We start from the raw sequence: 15582 nt of genomic DNA, 5'->3' as shown, positions 1-15582 counted from the left end.
ACTGATTTAGGTACTGCGAGCTAACCTGTGAAATCCGAAAGCCTTGTTTATAAGTCATTGAGGAACCTTCAGTACTTGTGGGAACTTTTTCTACATATTTTCATATTAATACCCATATAAAATAACTTTCAATACGATTGATTTCCATTTGAATGTTTTAAGATCCACAGAAGGGGCTCTTAACTGACTATATCAAAAGATTGACTTTCAAAATACTTATTTTCTTTCCTGTCCTTGGCTTGCTTTTTTTTTAAGCCTATGAGCACTAACTCCTCCCTAGTAATAATTCGTGACTGTATAGATATTAGTCTGAACTTATTTAATACGGTGTAATTGTCCGTCGCTACCGGTTTCACTCAGCGGAAGTTGCTTATAATTATAATTAAAGTAACTTTGCTCGAAATAAAAATGTTTTCCTTCCAAACTCCGAATTTTTTAGCTTAGATGATTAAACATCTATTTTAAAATCTGAGTCAATTTGGAAATAAAATGTACGGATTCAAATAATTTAAACGATTGAAATTTCTCCTGGTGAATGATACTGAGGAATTCCTCCCGGTTTCTCCACCAGGTTAATTAGGTCGTATAGGTAGGCCGTGCATTCAGTCGTATAGGGATTGAATATGATATATAGTAGAATTTTCATCGAATCCAGAAATGATTTGAGTAAGCCATGTACAAGAGCGCTTTCTCTTCAATATAAAAATGGTAAGGCCTTATATCACACTCAACGGGCATTTTATCGGGTGAAATATTGGGCACACCATGAATTTTGAACCATCTTGAAGCCTTGATTGCAGTTCTCCTTAGGCGGAGAACCCTTCCCACGCGCTCGCCTCGGAGGGAAAACTAATAGGATTACAACGAAAAGGGTGATACAATACATCAGAGAGAAGGTAAGTGAGCGAAGATTTGCTATGCCTTCTCCAGCACCTGCGCCTTTACGGAAACCCTCCTTCGTTCTCGGCTAACAAAATAAGGCACATCTTGGGGGATAATGTACCGCAAAGCTACGTGTACCTTCATTCCTTATCTTATCCCCGGGAAAGAGACGACCGTGAAGACAAAACTGTTGCCAAGACATCGCTGAAATCGTCCACTCCTTGCATAATCGATCTGTAAAATTTTGCAGATTACAGATTGTACGCATGAAAGTAAAGGACTCAACGCAGAACTAATAAAGGAATACCCTGAAATTTGACCACAACGCAATTTCTATAAGTTATTTCGATATTAAGTAATTTTATTTAAATATAAAGAATTATATATTATATATTTGTGCAACCACGAAATATGCCATATAAAAACCGATGCAAGCAACGAAAAAGTTATAAGAGGGCTTATTTACTGAGGATATTGAACCATTTTCAACTAATGCCAAACATCTCTCTCGATAAAAGGCACATGCAACAAATTATGATGCTGATATGATAAAATGAATAGCATGGGAAGTATATTTCTAATAATCAAGTACATGCAAATAATGGAACTTGCAAACTAAGTACAAGTAGCTATATATTTTTCCGAAATGCCGATCAATGAACCCTTTTGTGCGAACTAACTGAAAACTGAAATGGATTCATAAGCACTTGTTTAATACAATTAAATCTTATTTTAATATTTTCTGTTTTATAATCGATTCTTAACTTTGCTCTCGGCGGCAAGAGGTTTTAACTAGAGAAAACGATGATGATATTTTTGCGGGTTAATTCCGCGTCGACTCATTTTTAGGTGGACGGCAATTTCGGACGCGTTCCAGCTCCCATCTAGCATTCAGATCCCTCAAATATAGAATACATGAACATCTTAAGGCAACCGAAAAGAAAAATTTTCACCTTTCTGCGGTTGAAAAGCATATATGGTCGGAACCTGGGCACGTCATACTATTCCAAGCATCAAAAATCACCGCCAGAGAGGATAAATATTTCCTTCGGCTGATAAGGGAGGCGATAGAAATAGTGAATCATGAAAAGAACTTCAATAGAGACGACGACTATCGTTTAGCTTCATTATCCAAACGGATCTTCCAACAATGGAATTCTAACCGAGCAAACCATCGCGCGCCAGACTAGACCACTAGACTAGTATAAAAAGAATTGCAGGTCTGCGGATCATTTGGACCCGAAGACGAAGGCTGGAACGCGCCCGAAACTGTCGTCCGCCAAAAAAATGAGTCGACGTGGTATTACCCCGGAAACCAATCATCAATTAAATCACCGCGGAAGCCTCTGTAGAAAGAACGATAACCATTTAGAGGTACTTACTTACTTTTCGATTGTGGACGTAAACTCTCCATCCCGGCTCGGTTCAGCCGGGCTTCTCCACTCGCGGGCGCCCCAGATGTTGATTGCATCCACAAGGGCAGACCTATAATGCAAGTATAAAATGAGCAGTTAATTTTCCTTTCTTTACATTATCAGTAGCTTAAAATTGTTACGCGGTATCGACTATGCCCAAAAGAACATCGCCTGACATCGAGGACCCCGGAGGTTTTAACCAATGTAGCGCAACAACTGTTTGATGAATATTTATTTTAAATCCTTAGCCTCATAAAAAATAGCATTTTAAGTTGAAAATTTTCATTATTCACAAAGTGCTTCTACTTGATTAGTAAGCATAGGTTAGGGTAAAGGTCACCCTTTAGCCCGTGAATGAGTAAATTTCATGCAGTAAGGGTAATGAGTCATCGCAGAGAAGAAATATTTCCGTGGACATTCGAGAGTGTCATCCAGGATATGATTCCGGGACCGTTAAATCGGAAGTCCTACGCTCCACCCGCTAAGCTACAACCCTTTTCAAGTGCCATTAAATTCATAGCTAACAAAAGAAATTCTGATTCCTTCCAGTTATTTCGTTGGTGTGATGCCTGGGAAAAGTTAAGACGTGCTTCAAATGAGTGCATGCTTAGCATATATACATGACTATGAGATTGGAATAAAAATGTCCCCCCCGCTTCAGAAGGGTCACCTGATGAGGCTTGTGGGACGCCGCTGACACTAGTCGCAAGTTAACGCCATGACAAAGGAGAGTATTCTCAAAATAAGACCGGGAATTCCCAAAATATTACTCACTGCAAAGTTTTATACACGCATGCTATTTTTATAGCTGCATCTTACACATAATAACGATTAGAACTCAATTCATTGCCGTCAGGGAACAAAATCACCTACTAGAGGCCACCAGCGTGGTAGAATCACGTCGCTAGATGTATCTCTTGACTCCGAATCCATTGAATTCTACTCGGGGCACTGGGGGTTACAGATGGAAAAAAATTTGGTCAAAATCGATTTTTTGGGCAATCGATACTTAATCAAAATGAAAAGCTCGGCTTTTAAAAAATCGAAATTTGAATCGATATATTGATTGATGGAAAAATCGGCGTTTTTTATCATAATTCGTTTCCAACAAATGCATGTTCATCGTTCATTCGAAAGAGATTCAATAACACACATATCAGCAGCAGAATTTTTTCTCAAAAATTAATCAGAACATATGACCGAATTGTTTGCAGTAAAAATCTACAAATTCACGTTAAATATTAAACTTTTGAGATCACTGCGTGGGGCCATTCGGCTGCAGAGCACTTTTTTAAGAAAGATCAAAGATCTGCCCAAGAGAATAGCGATGCATATTTGATTACCGAGGGCGTGCCTCTCCAATTTGACCAGTCTTAGAAAATACTCTTTCACCCCTGACGGATAATGTTATCATGGGGTGATAGTGACGCTACTGAGATTTAACGAAATGGTCAAGATTGCAGCTGAAAATTTGAATTTGGATCGAAATTCAAATATCATGGCTCAATTTGGATTTCCTTGATCTTAAAATATTAAAGTTCTTTTCAATTTCAATCGAAAACAGTTTTTCCATCACCTCTGGGGGTTTTATTGTCTTCCTGAGTGAAAATGACCACATTCAGAGGACGGTTGGCTCTTCAGATGAATCGGTCAATGAGTCATTCATTGCTCGTGGGAACATCAATGACTCGATGGAAACGAGCAGTTCCAGTGAGCCGTTTACTCGCGCGCCGTATGTGGTCAATTTTCGAACTTTCAAAGAATGCCAGTATTTGGCTGAATCTGTGACGTCATCTGAATTCGGGATCGTCATCCAAACTAGGGAATACAGAATAACCCCTCAGGTCGACGTATGACACGTTCCGGGAAAGTGCGAGGTACGAGGAAAATGAACACTGCCCCTCATCCATCAACCCTTCCGTGTTCACTTCGTCTGACCCTCGGTTCGAAAGTTGCCCAGCCAGCAATAACACAATCTCAAACTCATCACAAAGTTCATCCCCTTCTGACTCTCTCCATCCAATGGTTCGGTGGAACCACGTTCCGTCAACAGTGCCTACGTGCTCTCCTCTTGATAACCGATCATTTCAGGTAATCCTCACACTGCATAGCGAAAAATGCTCTGTTCCTTCTACTTGTACGAATTACATTCCAACCACAATATCCTCAACCACAAATTGATTTCTTCCTCGCAGTTTCCTCTATTCCAAAATCTTCGACCCAGATTGAACTCATGTAGGAAGTTTTATATTCGTTAAACACAATAATATAATCATACGCAATTGATTTTGGACCTCAATACCTTGACAAGGACCGGTGCAATCGAGGTCTGAAAAAATTTGGGTAGAAAAAATGCCTAGAACTAGCAGGAAAATACATAGGTGATAATAGTTATCTCTTTCTCGGGGCTTTCAAGAATGAGGCTGTTTTTTAACTACCCAATAACCTGTGAGAATGTTATCTTTTCCAGCAAAAAATAATGGGTTTCATTTCCTCTTGCAGCTTTGTCACGCATTTTGTATGTGAGTGATTTACCTACAACCATTTTTAGGAGTTTGAATTGATAACCTAAGAGCAAAAGCACCAAACCACAGCCAAACACACCGAAATATCAATGTTACCTTTTAGTCATTACGGATGGTATTTATTGGTGTTTTTCAGAGAAATATTAACAGTTGCAGTTGTAAAGGTTCATTACAGTTAGTGCAAAAAGGACAAAATACAGAAACGAAGGATAATCTGATGTATAACTGAAATAAATACTAAATCACAAGTAGTTCTGATCGGGCGCAATATTCATCTTGACCCATCATCGTAATCTTATATCTTAAATTCTTTCTGATAATTGTTGGTTGCACAAAATGCTTTCAAAAAAATATAACATCATTATCCTACACTAATACCCAATTCTTAGTCAATCTAGGATATGGAACTCAGGGCTATAGTTCATTTGTTTAATGGACTTATTTTTTGTAGAACATGCGTACCTTCGATGACAAGTAATTAAACCGAAATTTTTATGAAAAATATTGCTCAAGCTCTTAAAAATGAACAATTATGTTATTATTAGCTAAATTTTATTTGTTTTTCATCCGAAAAACGGTATTGAAGTTAAGCCATGCAGTGACAGGTGAAGTTAACCATCACAAATATGAAATTAAGTTCAAAAAAGGCAATAATCCCAAATCCAGTTTGCTGCAGATCATGCCCCACACTCTTTCCCACGAAAGACCCTTGATGTGGCCAGAAAATTGCGTACCATGGAGTTGCATTCTCCTCTACTCCACCCTCCGCCACTTACGCTGCTTTTCCCTTGCCTGCTTGCGGTAAGCGGGTATCGCTCGCAGGGCCCTCCACACAGTGGCGAAGGGGAGAGAATATTAGGGAAGTGGAGCTGGGGTCCACGGGGGGGAAGGGGGCGAACGGAGAATTTATGGAATTCGATTTGTGGGAGGAATTCGCCATGCACGCGGGGGCGGAAGGAGGGGGGGCGCATAATCCCCCCTTCCACTCCCCTACCCCCCCTCCCTTCCCGTAAATCGAAAGTGGGGCCTCTCGCCACCATTTTTTTTCTCGCCGAAAAACTCCCTTCATCTCTTAGACGATCCCTCGCTTCATCCCTCGCAACTCGAAAGATCCGCCTTCGATTTTCCGATCTCGTAACCCTCTCTCTCTGTCTCTCTGACTACAGCTTTCTGTCCCGCAGCGTGACGACAAAGGGTGATGATTGGCAGTGCAGCTAGATAGGGAATATCATAATCATGTAAGTGCCGACCATTGGTGATCCAAAAAATCACGAGGATAAATAAATTGTATTGAGATGAGTTTAATCATGTGAACCTTCAGCGAATAAGCGTGCTGTTTTCTCGGTTAATTACTTTTTATTAACAATATTGTAAATACATTTAAAACTACTGCGCATGCTTCATAGTGACCCTTAAAAACTTACATATATTCCTTATTATAACATATAATAATAACCTGATGATAATGGTTCATTCTTTAGTCTTACCACGTGGTATGTTTGGCCTGATTGGATTGAGTTCAGAGGGAATTCTGGATTGAGTTTCTACATGCACATACATAATCCTCAGCTTGGCACTCCTGGATCACACACCTTTTAGCGCTGGAATAGAATTTACATGGAATACTGTACTTATACCATGAGCGGTTAAAATCAAATGGATAGTACGATACACAGATACCTTGGCAACAATTTTATAAAATGCGTATTATTTACATGCGGCTGATAACAACTTACAGGTATATTTTAACGCCTGGCATTAAGTAAAATGTATCCTATCCTTTCTTGCAGTTCATCTTGTGAATACGAACATTACAAAAGAGAATTCTGCAGTCGTGTAATAGACGTGCTGTCACTCACTGGCCATTGAAATTGGTTTACTTAAGTCACCACTCATGTCGCTGTCGGTTTAGCGATCCAAATTTATCGAGAAAATAGGTTACAATTCGGGTTTTTGTCCAAAACTAACATTAGTGATGATATTTCCCATCAAATTCATAGCTTTTCAGTGTTATTCCTCGTGGATGATAATAAAACACTGAAAATATTAAGAACAAATGGAATCTATCCCACCCTCTCCTTGCAAGTTCGTCCTGTAAACACGAATATTAAAAAAATAGGATTCTAGAGTCGTGTAGTAGATGTGGTGTGACCCACCGGGCATTAAAAGATGTACTGAAGTCTCGACTCGCGTTCCTGACTGTATAGCGAGACAAATTTCACAGGAAAATAATCTGCAATTCGGGATTATGGCCTAAATTTACGTTCGTGATGATATAGTCTATCAAATTTATAAATTCTCAACGCTATCCATTGTGAATCCATGCGCTATACCGAAAATATTAGGAAAAAATGGGTAGATGTTCATCCATCATCGCGCATTGATAATTTTTGGAAACTGATTTAAAAGTGTAATATTTCTAACCCTGCCGCGTGAACGGCGGTGAGATATACAAGCGATAAAAAAAATAAATAAAATGGTATAATTCACTGCTGTTCACGCGGCAGGGTTAGAAATATTGCAGATATCGCTTAGCGCGGCTTTAGCGCAGGTTTGAGGCTCTCAACCGGTTGTGGCTTCTTGGAAGTCCTTTCTCCCTCGCGTTGCCATTCTTGATGGATAGCGTAGTGGTCTGCGCATTCGCCAGAAAAGCCAAAGGTCCGTGGTTCGATTCCCTGTCCAGAAGAATTTTTTCTCATGGCAATTCTTGTATGATTTAAAAGTGTCTTTAGAGGCTGATTAAAGAAAGCTTTTGGGGAACGGACTGGATGAAGTGCCCTAAACTGTAAACATCACCTTTCGTCAACACAGTACTTTATGAATCAAATATCGAAAATATCCTCCCTGCAGAATAAGGAGACAGCCGAGGGTGAGGGGATGGATACAGTTTAGGGATGAGGGGTGAAGAAAGAAACAGGAACTCGCCAAAGCATGTGTATGGGCGTGCTTGTGCTTTTCCTGGGGTTAGACGGAATTCCTCTGAAGTTTATTTCGCACCCGCACCCAATACTGCATCCACCCCGCACCCCCAACCCCAACTCCCATTCTCCACTCTGCGCTTTTGGACGAGCAGTCAATTTTTGTTCACGCCTCAGGGATTTCGCCACTTGTGCGCCCCATCCCCCGCCCCGCAGAGATTGTGTACCTCGCTCCGAGAGGGCGGACTCCGAGATTGATCCTAGGAATTGATCCTTCGTCGGGCGCTGGGAGGGCAAGGCGATCCCCCCATCCGAAAAAGGGTCTTGAATGTATTTACACTGAGAGCCTGAAATCTCTCCCCTGTGAATTTAAAAAGGCCATGGTGAAAAAAACAAACAAAATTAGTTTTTATCCTTATATAACAAACTATCAAGTACTTAGCTATCCAAGCAGCAGGCGCTATCGATCGGATATCTGAATAAGGTTGATATAATCAAAACTTGTTATTACACGATGGATATTTTGAAAAAGTCGCATAAATATTCTATTTGCATCATCCACCACGAGTTTTAAGTATAGCTTTACATAGATGAATCAGTTGTAATACCCGTGATATTAGGTATATTATTTGTTATACATAGATATATCAGTTGAAATATCCGTGAGATTGATCTTAAGGATTGATCCTTTGTTGGGCGCTGGAAGGGCAGGGCGATACCACCTTCCCCCCATCCGTAAAAGGGTCTAGAATGTATTTAAACTGAGAGTCTGCAACCTCCCCCGGTGCATTTAAAAAGGTCGTTGCAAAAAATAATAGTTTTTGTCCTTATCTAACAAACCATCCAGTACAAGGTGAGTTCACTAAGTAATGCAACGCATTTTTGTCACGGCCATTTTTGATTGAAAAAAACGTGGAATTTCTTGTGGAACATTTTCAATCATTCCCGCTTTATCTCGTGCAGTTTCATTGACTTCCGATTGGTGACGGTGCTATACGGAGCAGTTACAATGGCGTCTGTAACCGAGGTGCGTTCCAAACAAGGAGGTTGCAAATATCTGGGGGCGCTGTATTCGAGTTTTAAGCGTGGTCTCAATTCCGCCATCTTGGTTTGACAATTTTTGGACGTAGTATCAAGTGGTATACACATGAACAAATATTCTATTCCTTATATCGCCTCTGATTTATACAACGAAAATTCAACAATTGCTTCTTGATTCTCGTCGGAGTTTTTCAATCGTTTGTCATACTACTGTACTATATTAAACTGTCCATATAGTCATATCGTAGTGATAATATATCGACGTGAACATACTTTAGTATTATTATTGCGACCGGTCCGCTATCGTAAGATTTCCATAGGCTGTAATCTTATTAATTACCATGAGAAGTGCAAGGTAATGGATATTTTACACTTGTAAAATGTTATTTTCAGCTAAGCTAGTTACACAGTGGAACCGTGGTGATTAAAAAAATTATTTTCCAGGCAAAAGATATCCGAGGCATATTTTCACGAAGCCTTTCCATAATGATAGAAAAAAAGTTTACTGTGTTCGTTTGCGATAGTTTATTTTAGCTTAACAACGATCATGACAGAATATTTCACCAAATAGTTAGTATTGAACCTTATGGGATTATCAATGTTTTGGTCAAAGTGGGCGTGGCTATCCTACCCAAGCACATTCCTGCCACATTGCGCTCAACGCTCGAAACCAGTGGTGCCCTCTCCAGTATATTTACAGCCTCCTTGGTTCCAAAACAACACGCAATGATTGAGCTCTTCTGGTGAAAAACCATCTCACATATTTAAAGGAGCTTGCAGCATGTCTACAGTGCGATAATGCGCAGGGATGCCGACTTACAAAAAATATTGGGGGGCCCAAACCGGGGATCTTGCCCCGGGAAATTTTATAAATATTGAGTTTTAAGTTTCTTAAGCATTTTAGAAGAGTCATATGATCAACATTAGATAACCCTGATAACTCGAATCTTGATACCTGAACAGTCCGGGGAGAATCGACAAGCCTGACACATTTTTTCCTCACACCCATAACGAATTTTTGAGGGGGCTCGGGCCCTCTCAGGCCCCATGGAGTCGGCGCCTCTGATAATGCGACAGTACGGTAGTGGACAAAATCTCGGTGAGTCGTTGGACAACGCGTGTTTCATCATCCCCATTTTTTCTCATCGTTGACATTCAATGATTATGATTATAGATGATTACAGAGATGATTATTGATTTTAGGGCTTCCAATTGAGTTTAAAAAAAGCCATACGGGGGGTGCGATCTGAAACTTGTTTAATCTGAGAAAATATTTTTAATGCTAGAATAAATTATACGCATCTCCAAAGAGGATTAATTTATGGATATAAGGTAGTTATAAATGTTAACAAAATATTGCCATTAAAAAAAATATGTTCTTGAAACAACCGTTCTACTGAAATCACCTCTTAACCTTATAAAATATTCTTGGCATCTATTTCAGAGGAACCGCAACTATCATCAAATGAGCGTGTCTCGATTTAAAAAAATATTTTTCCTGTGGATGAAAGAATCAAAAAGAATAATAATACAGAGGTGATGATAAATTGTACGGAAAACACATTTGTTATCTCCTCCAGCATGACGATTTTCTACATATTATCATAACGCGACAGAAAATATAGGAGAAAAAATCCAACGCAGTCTCATTCTAATTCATTTTTGTAATAATTCTCTTTAATAAGACACAACTGGTATTGCTCGAAACAAATTCAAATGTAAAAAAAATACAGAAAAATAAAAAAGGCTAAAAAATTAATGTGTACACCATAAATTCGCTCATATCGCATGCCTCAAGAGAACAAAATTTCATTTCTAGAAAATAGTTCAGTCCTTCTCAGGCTATTTTAGGCTCATCATTAGTTTCTAGCCAGAAGAAAAAAATCTGTGGAGATGGTTTGATCTCTGCATATTTTTCTCACGTTTTCATCCGCGTCATTTGGGTTATCGACAACAATTTCACTGGATTTCCTTTCAGCGTTTTTGGCTGGAAGAAGTAGCTTCTAGTACTGTACAATTATTCAGATCAGATGAATGGTTAAAAATCGTCACGTGGTATAACATTATTTATTTTTTTGTTCCATGCATACAAAATGAGTTTTTTTTTAAATGTACACATTCCTCGTAGGAACACTTCAATTAGTTCTCTGGTTCAGTATGTACTCCCTCAGACACAATTTTGGGGCAAATAACCATGGCAAATTCCATGGATACAAGATAATAAATTTCCCATTTAACATAAGTATACTCTCATAAAATTGAAAGTTAGACTTAGATTTTTCAGGGAAAATGTTACTGACTCTTTCCAAATGGTCCACTGTTAAAAACAGCGAGAAAACGCTATGAAAACAGCATAGGTACACAAAGAAAGATAATTTTGAGACAGCCTGCGACACCAAAATGTATCCGAAGGCAGCCCCCACAACTCACCCTCCCTCGTGATAAGTACTCCAGTAAAATTTCGGGAAACATACAAATGGCACAGAATGACGCAGCAAGTCTTTGATGAGTGGAGAAAGGAAAGAGGATTTGGGGAACTTTTTATGGGACAGAGGGGCGTTGAAGGGTTTTGACGTGGATGGAATCCGGTCATCTGTTCGAACGAGGAAGGAGGAGGAGGGGCGAGGTCCAAGAGATTCTCGGAAGGAAAGGGTTTGGAGGGCATTGCGTTGGATTACTTCCGCACTGGGGCCCAGCCGCCACTCGTGTGGTATCAGGAGTTATGGGTCTCTTCCTCCTCCTCCTCCTCCTCCTACACCGAGGGACCGCCTCGTACCCCTTCCCGCGCAAAAAATTGAATAAGAACGATCCCTGGGGGGAGTGGAAGGAAAGGGTCTGGACCCTTGAATTCCAATTTCCTAGCCTCGGCGTCCATCCATCGCCAGTCCCTGTCACCCACTGGTACAGCACTCTCCTAGTCACGCACTTCAGAGATATGTGTGTAGAATTTATATATTTGGCAGCTTAAAAATGTAAAAAATGAAAAGTAAATTAGTTGAACTGAGTAAGATTGTCACTTCTGAGAGTCTGTTGGTTTTTATTGAACATAATGACACAAATAAAATATTGCAGGCTTTCCCGGAGAATACTATCAATGAATTCCTCTCGGGTTGGGCACCGGGTAAGGCTATTTTAGGGCAACGTTCCGATGAGAAACTCCTTCTATGTCATCATAAGACTGACTGCCGAGTTAGTACACGCCGGGTTTTTTATACTAAGTTACCCAAAGCATTGAATGATATAGGATTCCCTGATGACGATTAGGGAGTTTATAATTGAAACTTTGTCTTTAAATAGCCTTACCTGATACCAAACCCGAGAAGATGTTATCAAAAATGAAACTGGTTGGAATATGTTTTGGTAAAATATGGTGTAATCAAATATCGCTACGTAAGCCTTCACTTAAATAAAATTATTTTTTCTTGAACGCCGTGGAGGCATATTATTAAAGCTGCAATAATTATAAATCGGCATTTTATAAGAGTAAGACAATTGGTTCTCTCTGACTTTTGATCGTTCGTTCGTTTGATCCTGAGAAAGTAGTTTTCCTCTGAAAAATAATACATATTCCTCATCATCTTCGGCAAAAATTCTAGGGTTCTTGTCGCAGCCTTTCCCCCGTTTCTCATCTGCCTACCAATTCATAAGTATGCATTACTTCTTTTTTATATTGTTAAAAGACTTTTCCTGCGTAGCTCATTCGGGGTCCTATGCAGCATCAGTCTTTGCCCAGCTTCTCGTTTATTTTTCCTCTTCCGCGACGGTTTTTCCAGAAGACCTCTTTTCTCCCACTCTTCTCATGAGTTTCTCATCACACTTTTGGTCCATGGGTTCCTTGCCAGAATTTTTGTGTAACACCAATTTTCGAATGATTCCACTCCCGACTTCTCTGCTGCTTTCAAAGTCTATGCTTAGCTACCGTAAGTATATTTAGTCCAAATGCAACATCTGGTGATTCGGTCCTGTTCTTCTAAGATTGTATTCTGAACTTATAGTTGATTTTCTTATATGTAGAATTCCAACTTCGTTGGTTCTATTTTGGTGAATATTTTGTCGTTGCTTCGTCCATTTCTGATTATTTGACTTTTGTATGCGACAAAACTCCATTGTCTCTTCAAGATTTTGTTTCCTAAGGTAAAAGTTTGCACTGACCACCTCCCTACCTCTGCGAATTAATATCTTAGATTTACGTGTATTCATTTGATTCAGCTGACATTCGGCCATCCTTTGCATATCAATTTTAGTATCCTTCAAATGCCTCTCTACACCCGCAATGACTATAGTGTCATCAGAAAACCGCAAAAGAATGTGTAATACTTTCGAATAAAATATTTTTACAACAGTGGAAAAATACTGATCTAGAAAAAGTGATGATAATTTAACCTTGAATCATCCAGAAAATACTTTGTAGGAAATTGACATGTGGTATGAGATGAAGTGTTTTCCGTGAAATTTATTGTCTGCACTTCATTATTTTTCTTTGTGGTTATTTCATGGAATAAATCTTTCCATTAATCGAGATGCGCACATTTGATTTAACTGTCAGTCCATCTGTAATAAACGACTAGAATATTTTTTTTAATTCAGGAGGTTTTCAAGGGAATGGTAGTCTCAAGATATTCATAGAATATAAATATTTTGTTAACAATTATAGTATCTTATGTCCTTTGGGGATGAGTAATATTAACATGAGATATTTTGTATTAGCAGTACAAATGTTTTTTAACCTTTACTTGTTTCAGACAACCTCTTCATTATGGCATTACTTCTAACGCAATCAGCTGCTCTAAAATCGATAGTCATCTCTTCAATGTAAGCGATAAGAAAATTGCCCTCTTATTACAAGATTTCGTCGGTGCCTTTCGATGCGTGAGAATTGTACAAAACATTGTCAATAATAATACTTGCTGAAATAAGGCATAGAAAATACATTGGCATGTATTTGCAATAAAATATTTCCCCCGAACAGTAAAGTATATTAATAAATGCTCGGTGAAATTTCGTTAGGGATTTTCCTTTTATTCGCTATCGGCTGGCTTTTTTTTATAGATTAGGCAATGCAACTATGCATCATTTTTCACAAACATTTCCATTCCTTAACAATAGACGCTTAAACTTACCACAACACAGCTTCTTAGAAAACGCTACCAATGTTTGAGATCCTCATGAAATAAGGTCATATACAGACAGAACGCGTGGAGAGAAGAGCTGCCAGGTATGTGAAAAGTCGTTACGATAGTCTTGTTAGTGCTACTGACCTCTTAGATAAACTCGGATGGGAATTTCTGTCAGACCGTAGACTGAAAAATATATATAATAAACCTAATACGTAAATTAAAGAGCGATGTATTTTCCGTTGAAGTTAGCCATATCTTATGAACGCCAACATTCTGCGGTGGATCATCATATCATATAAACAAAATAAGTGAGATAGACTGTAGAAACAGATAGATTCAGAATGTCATTTTTTCCACGATCATCAAGGTTATAACGGCAGCATAGGAACTCACAAATAAAATATAACTTGTAGTATAGCCTACTAACGTATATCTTAATGCATGATTCTGAATTTTCTTGTTATTTATAACAGAATGTTTTGTGTGTCGCACGTTTATTGGCAGTTTACCTTAATGAGTAGTTGGCAAGTTTTGCCTTAGCATGAATGTGGTAGTATAATTAGTAAATGAATTACTTTATCATGGCCTCAATTTATGAAGAAATTAATTATGTCTTGGAGTATAGGCCAGTGAAATGAAAAGCAAAATCTTTGCCGAAGTTTCAAACCTATATCTTGTATGCTCATAGTCTGGATGAAGATATAATAAAATGTAGAATCGTCGGAAAACATGTTGAATTTAATTTCACTGGCCTATACTCCAAGAAATAATTGATTTCTTTATAATTTTTTAGAATGCGTAAAAAATTTTGAACCGTGTGGAATGCATGTGGGAATCCTATTGCATGCTCTATGCTGATGATTGATCACCCCCTGCCAAACACCCAGGAAGGTGGCTCTCAGGGCATAATGTAAGTGTAGAACGCTACGTAAAGGAGGCGAGTGATTAAAAGCTTTAGCCGCCGCGCGCGGCCCAGGGACGGAGGAGGAAGGAGGGAACTGTAGAGAGAGCAGGTGCGCGGGAGGAGTTAGGTCGAGAGAGAGATGTGAAGAGTCGTCGTCGGTGGCGAGAGCAAAAGGGAAATGTGTCTGGAAAGTGAGATATCATTGCCTGGATATGAGGGGGTTTTGCACGCGATGTTACGGCACCCGGGAGAGAGATAAGCCCAGGGCTTCAGTGGAATGCATATCTCACGTCAGTCTTCCCACTCCTCTTTCCTCTTACCTTTTAAACCTCCCCGTTAAGCTTCTTTAAACTCCGGCAGCATTTAAACAGACCCTTGTCACTCCGTCATGCATACTCTCAAATATCTAGCTACACATTCCCCTACGTCAAGGGGGGCGAGCCTAATCGTAGTGCGCGAAAAGTAATAAAAACACCCATTAGTCCTATATATTCTTATGCAAACAATAGGGCGGTTTCCTGTTATTTTTTATTGCCTTAATTGAAAGATTATTACTCCTGGAGTACGCATTTCACATTTTTAGATTTTTAAATGACGATATCTATTTTTCGCGATTAAATGAAAAGTGAAAAATTTCAAGCGCGCAAAAAAAAAGGATTATTAATACCTTATCAAACGCAGGAACCTTTCCGACAATTGGCAGTTTTAATAGGTGAATATTAAGACATGTTTCCCTGAGCTCTGTGCCTCATGCATGCATTGGTAATCTCAGACGATGTA

Source organism: Ischnura elegans, chromosome 9 (assembly GCF_921293095.1).
Source record: "Ischnura elegans chromosome 9, ioIscEleg1.1, whole genome shotgun sequence".
Lineage (NCBI taxonomy): Eukaryota > Metazoa > Arthropoda > Insecta > Odonata > Coenagrionidae > Ischnura > Ischnura elegans.
This window is presented reverse-complemented; position numbering follows the sequence as displayed.